Below are 9,465 nucleotides of genomic sequence, written 5' to 3' on the forward strand. Positions count from 1 at the left end.
GTTTTAGTCGACTAAATATCATATGATTTTAGGCGACTAAATCTACAGTTGATTTAGTCAACTAAAATGTATTTTGGCAGGCCTTGATGACATTGTAACGGCTGATTTTACAAAATAGCCGATCTACAAGCTCACAACGCGTCGCGCTGCGACCGGCTATTTTCAGCACGCAACACCTGAGAGCAACCAAACATAAAATTACTCTTCTCCACTAGTCCCTCCCTAACGTTTTAGTCTAGTTTTTATTGTGTTGACGAAATTGTCAATATATTTAGTCTTAGTATTAGTCATCACAGCTTTTTTTTTTTTTTTTTAATTTTTTTTCGTTTTTTTTTCGTTTTCGTCAGTGAAAAAAACGCAAAACATCGACAAACATTTTTCATCATAGTTTTAGTTGACGAAGTCAACACTGGCAGTGACCGTGTACCGTCTAGAACCCCCTTTATACTGTCAGGATGTATTTATGGTAAAAAGAAGTACCTTAGGAAAACACCTGGCCAATTCACACAGTTGCGTGAAAAATCTTCTCCGTATCGTCTGAGAATGAGGGGGGGTGGGGGAGGTCCAATGCATTGTCAATGGAAGGTTGTTTGGTGTTTTGTCGTTGCCGTGTCTCTTGCTCAACCACAGGCTGTCTTTTGGCCAAGAGACACGGCAACGACAAAACACCAAACAACCTTCCATTGACAATGCATTGGATCTGCCCCTCCCCCCTCAATCCCAGACTACACGGACACGATAGCTGTCGTAACTGTGTGTAGGGCGCCTTACAGACCTAAACAAAAACATACATTCATGGTCACACAATTATTATTATTATTATTTAAACGATTGTTTCACAATCATGGAGATTTTCTTTTTTCCCCCCCTTTGTTTTAGGGGGGAAGCTAAGCTATGCCTTTATTCCAACACCTGTTTAAAAGCTAGTACAACTACGGGTCCATTTGGTTTCACAGAGTTAAATGAACACCCAGGATTTGATGTGTGTTTGTTTGTTGTTGTTTGTGTGTTTACACGAGTTTAACCACTTAAAACCCAGCGGTCTGACAACCCATTCAGAACGGGTACACATTTTGTGTATCATTATGTTATGCTTTAACTATTGAAAAATAACAGATATACAAGCTCGAGCTTGTAGATCTGCTATTTTTTAAAACTCGTGAAAATTTGAATTTTGACCCGATTCTATAAGTGTCTTTTGAATACTTCTAAGATTTTTTTGAAAAACCCTATGTTTCTAAGTCAGCAATCTGGCCAGCCATCGTCAAAGAAAAGGTCCTTTTCACTTAACTGTAGCTCAGTTAGTCTGTTCTTGAGAGACTATACTATGTCAGTGGTTCTCATACTTTTTCATGTGAAGGACCCCCAAACTGATATTTATTTGGCCACGGACCCCCATCTCAAAATATTTAGTTCCAGGGACCACCCCCAGAAGCAAAATTTGAGTTACAAAGGTTCACTTTGAAAATGCATAAAGATTTGCACACATTTTCACGACTTTTTTCAAAAATAGCAGATCTACAAGCTCGCAGCGCGGCACTCGGTGCCGCGCTGTGAGCTTGTATATCTGCTATTTTTCACTGGTTAAAGCATTCAATAATTCTAGTCCTAAATGGGTTAAGCTTTCTATTGAAAATAGACCACCGACACCGCGGCCGTTTTGGCGCTGCGACGTGTTAGCTTTCCTCACAATAACAGAACACCCTGGTTTAGAGCCCTGAGCAACTCCGGTCAACCATAATAGGGTTTAAGTGGTTAACCCTTTCCTCTCCACTCATTCAGTGTCTTTCCAAAAGCCCTGAACCTTAATTATAAAAGTATGTCGGTAATTAATTACAACAGGACGGTAGTTACAATTTTATCAAAATGTCTTATTTTTATTTTTATGACAATGAGCTTAAAAGTAGATGTTTTTTTATGTTTTATTTAAAACAATAAGATGCATTTGTATCACAGGATACAGGCACAGATAATGCTTTATTTCTTTTTTTATTCAAAATAACCTAGGGAAGTTATAGAAATCATGGTCAGAAGTATATCGATATTTATGAGGTGTAATAATCAAATCAATAATAGCAATAATAAAATATATAATAGTAATATAATATTAATATGTGTGTTTAGTGCTTTACACGCCTTGTGTCTTAGATTGAAACTTGAACGTGCCCTTGCCTTAATAACCTGTACTGTACTGTACTGTACTGTACTGTACTGTATAGCAGCTTAATAACAGTGTACTGTACTACTCTTTGCAGTGTAGCCAGATGTGAAAAGTTAAATTATCATAAACAGCCAAAAAACTAAAACGAAACAAAAAATAAAATAAAAAGATAACAGGTGTAAATATGTAATTTCATTAAAAAAATAGCGTATATTTATTGTAGGAAACAACCTTGTTTAAGACGTGACCAAAAAAAACGCATTGCATTATTCTGTGAAGAATCAGACAACTTCCTGGACCTTACACAAATAAAAGCCTAACTTCCTGGACCTTTGACAAATAAAAGCCTAACTTCCTGGACCTTACAAAAAAGCCTGAAACTGGACTGCAAAGAAAGAGTGCAGATATATAGGTTTTCAGATTTAATGACTTATTTAGAAAAGGCAAAGCAGATCTCGCATCAGCAGGCGGGGATCTAGTAAATTCACACACTTTTCTTCTAATATGGTGAAATGATGGTACGTTCTTTTCATTATCGATCGTACAGAGGGTCTAATTATGGTATAAATACGATAATCACGGTACATCTGGCAACACTGACTCTATGCATTAAAGGAATACTATTAATACTGTTTCACTCCTGAGACCATAATCCAATAATTTACTTAATAAGACACCGATCTTAACGATTAGCGACTTTAAGCAATGGACGACTACGGCAGACGGCAACAGTAACCGGAAATGGTCAGCGCTCGATGTATAAACCGTCGCAGCCGTTTCTACAACGCCAGAAGCTCCCTTTCCATGCTGTGGCTACGTTGTCTGCTGCATAGACGCGTTGCCATGGGAATCAAAGAGTTCAGTAAAAGGGGTGGGACCCCGTCGCCGAAATAATCTCCATTAATTCAAGGCTTAGACTGTGTATTAACAGAATGCGTATATAGTTTACCGGTATATATAATATATATTATATTGACAGAATACATATAGTTGTGTTTGACGTGCACAGATTTTCACTTCTATCAGAGTCTTCCGCTTGAAACATTGTTCCACTGTTGATCACTTGCAATGTAATAGATCTATTTATAGATAGTACACATTCCCCTTACTTGAAATATAAACACCATGCTTATTATAGAAAAAAAGAAGAAAAACATATATAAAATATATATATTCTTTAAAAATATGTTACTAAACGAAATAATAAATCTAAGCTAAACTCAAATAAAGTGTCTACCTCCAGAAGTAGCATGAAGTAAGTGAATGTCTATGTTAATAGAAATAGAAACAGGATTTACTCTATGAAAGAACTTATTTCGTGCTTTAACTATTAAAAAAGATAGCAGATATACAAGCTCACAGCGCGGCACCGAGTGCCCAATACTTTTATACAAAGTGTGGTGTGGAGATGCATAGTAATCAATACAACATCAATGTTACCAGGACATTTCATACAGGATCTAACCATTCAATCATCATCAATACAATACAATTAATAAATATGAAACCTAAAAAAGTATCTGAACATTGATAGTCATTTAAATAAAATAATAATATTGCAAACATCACACACGCACACATGCGCGCACACACACACCTGAAACTTTAGAGATGTAAATATCCAACAGAGTTTATTTGGGTCAGTTTGTTTGTTAAAGTCCCAGGCCGTGCTGCAATGCATGCTGGGTACACTACAAATCCTTACTATTTAACCATTTCATCACTGAATAGAATTTGTCCTAACTCAAATAAAGCGTTGCAAAGCCATGACTTGTGAGCATGAAAATGTGTGAAAATTATAAAAAAAAATAAGAAAACGTTTAAAATGTGCCCTAGTATGGTTAAGCAACATGAGTGCAATTGTAGTGCAATGTATTGATGCAAGAGCTAACCTGAAAGCTCAGAATGAAGAAAGGTACATTTAGTTTTCAAAATGTTCCATTTCTTATGTTCTAGTGTTTTGTTTTGTTTACGCCATCGTTATGCTATAAATGTTCAGTCATTTCATTCAGGATGTCGTTGTTGCCATGGGAACACAAGGAGACTGTTGTAGGACTTTGTTACGTTGTTGTCAGAAACACTGGATAATAATAATAATGGTTTTATATATTATATCTAATTCTAAGACTGTTATATTTAATCTACTAACTGTTTTTAGTATATAATATTTGGGTTTTCATACTGTACAAACTACTGTATGATGGATCCTGGTTTATTTAAGATGTACTGCTGATTTATCATTTTCATTACAGATCCAATTTAAAAGAATATTGTGTAAAAGTACTTTTTCTTGAAACTTTCATATATCTTCTAGTTACATTGCATTATTCCAAAACCTTATTTGTTACAAAAATAATTCTTATGTTATACAGCTCCAAATATTACAATATTACACGAGACCACTCAAAACAAGAATTGATAATAGATATGCATATAAGGTTGTATGTCAACCTTCTGAAGTCAGAGTAGCTTGAATTCCAGTGGGAAGTTTCCACTGTCAGTTATAATTTAGGGTGCTATGGCATCTGCAATGCTTTTTTACACAATATATTTTTTTTAGATGGATCTGTATTATAATTATTGTTGTTGTTGTTGAACCTTGGATCGTTCACGGGCCACTTTTTCCCAGAAGAGAAAACTGTCCAAGAGCCAAACTTACAGAACAACGTATTCTGGCTCCCAACAAGTCAGACAAACGGCGGTTGACGTGGGCGTTCTCGCACTGGGGTGGAGACACGAAACACAATCGCTCCACCAAGAAAACGCCTGGCGGTAAACACTGTGCGATATTTCACAAAGATGAGCGCAATCCAGCTCTTGCCGCCCGCGCACACGAGAATTTCACGGGAACGCGCCCGCTCGCCTCGACGTCCCAAATAATTGGCCCGCCTCTCGTTGAAAATGAATTACTAGGACGCGTCAACCGCCTCCCGTCTGAAAGGCGCTTTATAAACAGCGCACAGCGTGTGTAAAGATGACTTATAATCTGCTAGTACAGTAGCAATGTCATGTAGTGCCTTAAACTCAGTTTCTGCTGAGTCATGTGTGTGACTTGGCAAACACACACACACGGCTTTTTTTTTTCAACGGTTAGGCTTAGCCTAGACATTTTTTAATGCGATGTTTTCTTTTTAAACGCCATTGTAATGAAAAAAAACATCACAAGGATGCAACTGGGACGTATCATCAGTGATGTAGCCTGGGGTCGACGGGTGTTTCGGGTCTCGCAACATCATACACCCTCGCCCAGGTGACCCAGCCGGGGTTGATCAAGTCCCGACTTACGTCCCAGTAGCTATCCACGATCAGTCCTATTAGGGAAAGACAGGGTCACTCAATGTGCTGCACCGGAACTACTCTGCCGGGATTGGGGGTACTATTCTGGCGCGTGGAAGAACTAGGCTCTATGGGTTGACTCCTCCTACGTCTCACCAGGTCCTCTCCTGCTCTCACCAGGTTCAGAACCTGTGCGTTGCACCAGACCCCAATCCAAACATTCCATTCAGCTGCTGCAGTTGAATGGCCCTCCTAAAGGCCTCACCGTGGATTTGTTGGGCTTCTTCCTCACGGAAGACACAGGCTGGGGCGCTAACCCAACCTGCTCCCGGGTGCCGTCTACATTCCGGCCGTCAACCGACTCTCCGGTGGTCACCAAACTATTCCTGGTTGTCACATAGTCTATTCCTATGAGCCACTATAAATAGAACTAATAATGAAAAAAAACATCACAAGGATGCAACTGGGACGTATCTATATTGAAATGATTTCCAACATCTAATCTAGGCCCAGACGTCTAAAAAAAATACTTTTAGAGCAGCTATAGCCTGGTTATACGTCTAATAGCTTGAAACACTCTCAGTGGGAATTATTTATACCGTTGTTCCCCATTGAGCTTGGGCAGCTTCCTGGGGCAAGCTGCCCAGATCACACATGTCACACGTGTCTTCTTAATTTTTCACTCTCAAAAAGCACCTGCAATGTAGTGCATTTGAAACTACCAGTACATTGCAGTGGCACATCATGGGGTGACCACTGCTTGCCTCCTGTGAATTGTTTTCTTTTTTATTTTTGTTTATTTTCTGTTTATTTTGTTGCTGAGTGAGGTCAGCAGACAAAGTGACGTGAAAAAACCTGGGTGAAATGTGCCAATCTCAACAGGAAACATCGGTAGTTACCTAGTTTATTTAAACACGCTCAGTGGGAGTCTTTAGTTACGTAGTTTATCCAGTTGTTCTCAAAGTTGGTTCTCGGGGGTCCTCTGGGGGTCCCAAATGGGAATACCAGAAAAGTCGCCCTCTTTCAAAGTCGCCCCAGACTCGTTTCCCAACGGCTCTGTGGCCTTAAGCTAGATGCAGATTAGACTAAAATCAAATCTGTGCTTCTGGGGGTCCCTGGAACAAAAACGTTTGCAATAGGGGTCCATCCGTGGAACAAAATATTTTGAGTTGGGGGTCCACGGCCAAAAACACATTTTGGGGGTCCTTAACCACTGATAGGCACATTCTACAAATGTCTTCTAAATCATAACAATTTTCTGAAAAGAACTTATGTTGCCATCAGTGTTTCTCAAACTTTGTCATGTGAAGGACCCCCAGAATGATATGTATTTGGCTACGGACCCCCATCACAAAATATTTTGTTCCAGGGACCCCCAGAAGAAAATATTTGATTTTAGTCTATTCTGCATCTAGCTTAAGGCCACAGACCCGTTGGGAAACGAGTTTGGGGGCGACTTTGAAAGAGGGCGACTTATCTGGCTACCCCAAATGGACCCTTACGGGTGTGTAACTCTGAGTGTGATGGATGGATGGGGGTGGGAACGGGGGACATCAGCACCCTTGTTTTTTGTACTGTTTGTTTGTTATAGGTCAAACTACACACCTGCCAGGTCCTTAAGAAACACACTATACACCTGCCAGGTCCTTAACACACTATCTATACCCCTGAAAGGTCCTTAAAGGAAGCACATTTTACTGAATGTTTTACTGAACTGGTGTTTTTATTTATGTCTGAATGTAATTCAACCATGTTGACTGCCAAATATATATATTGCCAAAATTAAATTAAAGTCTGAAATTATGCAAATACGTTTTTTTTATGTTGTCTTTTTCTTTTCTGTTTTAAACTACTGCATATAGTATATCTTTTTTTCCAATAGTTTTTCCAATGTCCAATACTTTTACTTATACTCCACTTCATCTCAGATCCAAATATTTATTTGAAAACGAGAAACCACATGGACCCATATGGATCTGGTTCAATTTTACACTCTCAAGAATTACATTATTGTTAAACACAAGCATATTTACAATAAGTCTACAGAATCAGAGAATGTAGAAGAATTGTTAGCTTTGGTCAACGTTTACCTGTAACATCAATACAGCATGGAATTGTGGACAAAATCTTATACATCTTAACACACACTCTATTTTTGTCCATGCCTTACCCCAATTTACAATTTAAGCATTTAGCAGACGCTCTTAATCCAGAGCGACCCCTTATTCCTATACTTCTTCGCCCTATTATACTATTTCTTTTTTTAACTAAATAGTATAATATCACCTCTAACAGTAGCCACGTGTTAACTTGCATAGAGAATATAGGTTGCTGCCTTCAGGAAGGATATACGGTGTTCCAGCATACGGTCAGACTAAAAAGGTTGTTTGTCCATCAGTCGATTTTAAGGCTTAATCAGGAGTTTGCCCATACGTAGGCTAGGCAGTGGACACTGCTCTTGTCTGTATGTCTTTATGTATGTAATCCTGTTTTGTTCCTTGTGTTATGTCCGTGAGTGTGTATATATGTTTTGCATACATGGCTGCTGTGTCGCAAGACTCGTTTCAGTGTGAGCATGTAGAGCTGCTATTTTCACAACAGAACCAACCATGTTATACAAAATGTCATGCCTCAACTCTTTGTGCTCGTCAGAGTGGAGGGGTCCCCTGTTAACATATGATAATTTTGGGGGTCCAGCCTGAAAAGGTTAAGAACCACTGATCTTAACAACAAAAGCACAAGTCAAAGGTTTGGTGAGCTCTCCAGCAGTGAACTTCAACTCACAACTGAGGCTTTATAGAGAACTAGACAGTGGCCCCGCCCAATCAGCAGCCACGATGATCAGAACCAGCCAATCAGAGGCAGCTAGGCCATTATTCAGGCCAATTCCCCACAGCTGTCAGACGTTTGGCCATTATAGTCACTGCAAACTCAGGAGAGAAATGTATGTAAGTATTCAGTATAGGGCATAGCAGTGGGCATGGTTTACAATACAAAAAAGAAAACTCCTGTTCATTTTCCACATATACTTTTACAAACATATTTATAACAATTATTTTAAGCATAGAATCAAGCCATCCAAGATCCTGGTGGATCATGAAACCTTTAATTCTGTGAAAAAAAATAATAATAATAAGAAAATCGCTAAACAAAGGGTATTTATTAAATATACAGCAGGCTATTCATTCTGCTCAAACAGAGTCAGTGTTAGCAATGATACTAATGAAGGCTCTGTTCCATTCTGCTGCTCAAACAGAATCAGGGTGCTGATTGATATTGTGTATGTTGTATCATTGGAAACACTCTGCTACACCGGTGGGTCTCAAATGGACTCGTGCGGGTCTGTAACTCTGAGAGTGTACACATGGAACCACATGGAACTTCATGGCTTATAGATCTGCTATTTCTGTCAAAAAAAAGAAAGAAAAGTGGAATAATTCGAGTTAGACTAAATCCATTAAAGACGGCAGCAAAGATCAATATAAATTCTTAAACACACACATTTGTATTGACCGACCGTTCATCTGAAGAACTATAATACGTACAATATTATTATAATATATAATATGGATCCATGTTGGAGACTGGAGGTTTGGTGGTGTTACATTAGTTAACATTGATTCAGCCTCTCAGACGCTTTAAAACCTTCTCATCTTTCACCTTCCTAATGGATTCACTGAGTTTATCTGATCTGCAAGACCACTGAGTTTATCTGATCTGCAAGACCACTGAGTTTATCTAATCTACAAGCTGGGGTGTCGCACCAAATTCTGGGCCCTGGGTACAAGGATTCACTGTGGGCCCCCCATGAATGTTCTTCATAGCAGATAGGTGCCGTGCTGCGAGCTTGTAGATCTGATATTTTTGAAAAATCACTAAGTCTTTCAATATTTCTAATCCAAACCTATGTTTCTATGTCAGTCCCGTTTTGCTCAAACTTTTTTATGTGAAGGCCCCCCAAAATGACATGTATTTGGCCACGGACCCCCATCTCAAAATATTTAGTTCCAGGGACCCCGCAGAAGCAA

Source organism: Nannobrachium achirus, assembly GCF_963921795.1.
Source record: "Nannobrachium achirus genome assembly, chromosome: 9".
Taxonomy (NCBI): Eukaryota; Metazoa; Chordata; class Actinopteri; order Myctophiformes; family Myctophidae; genus Nannobrachium; species Nannobrachium achirus.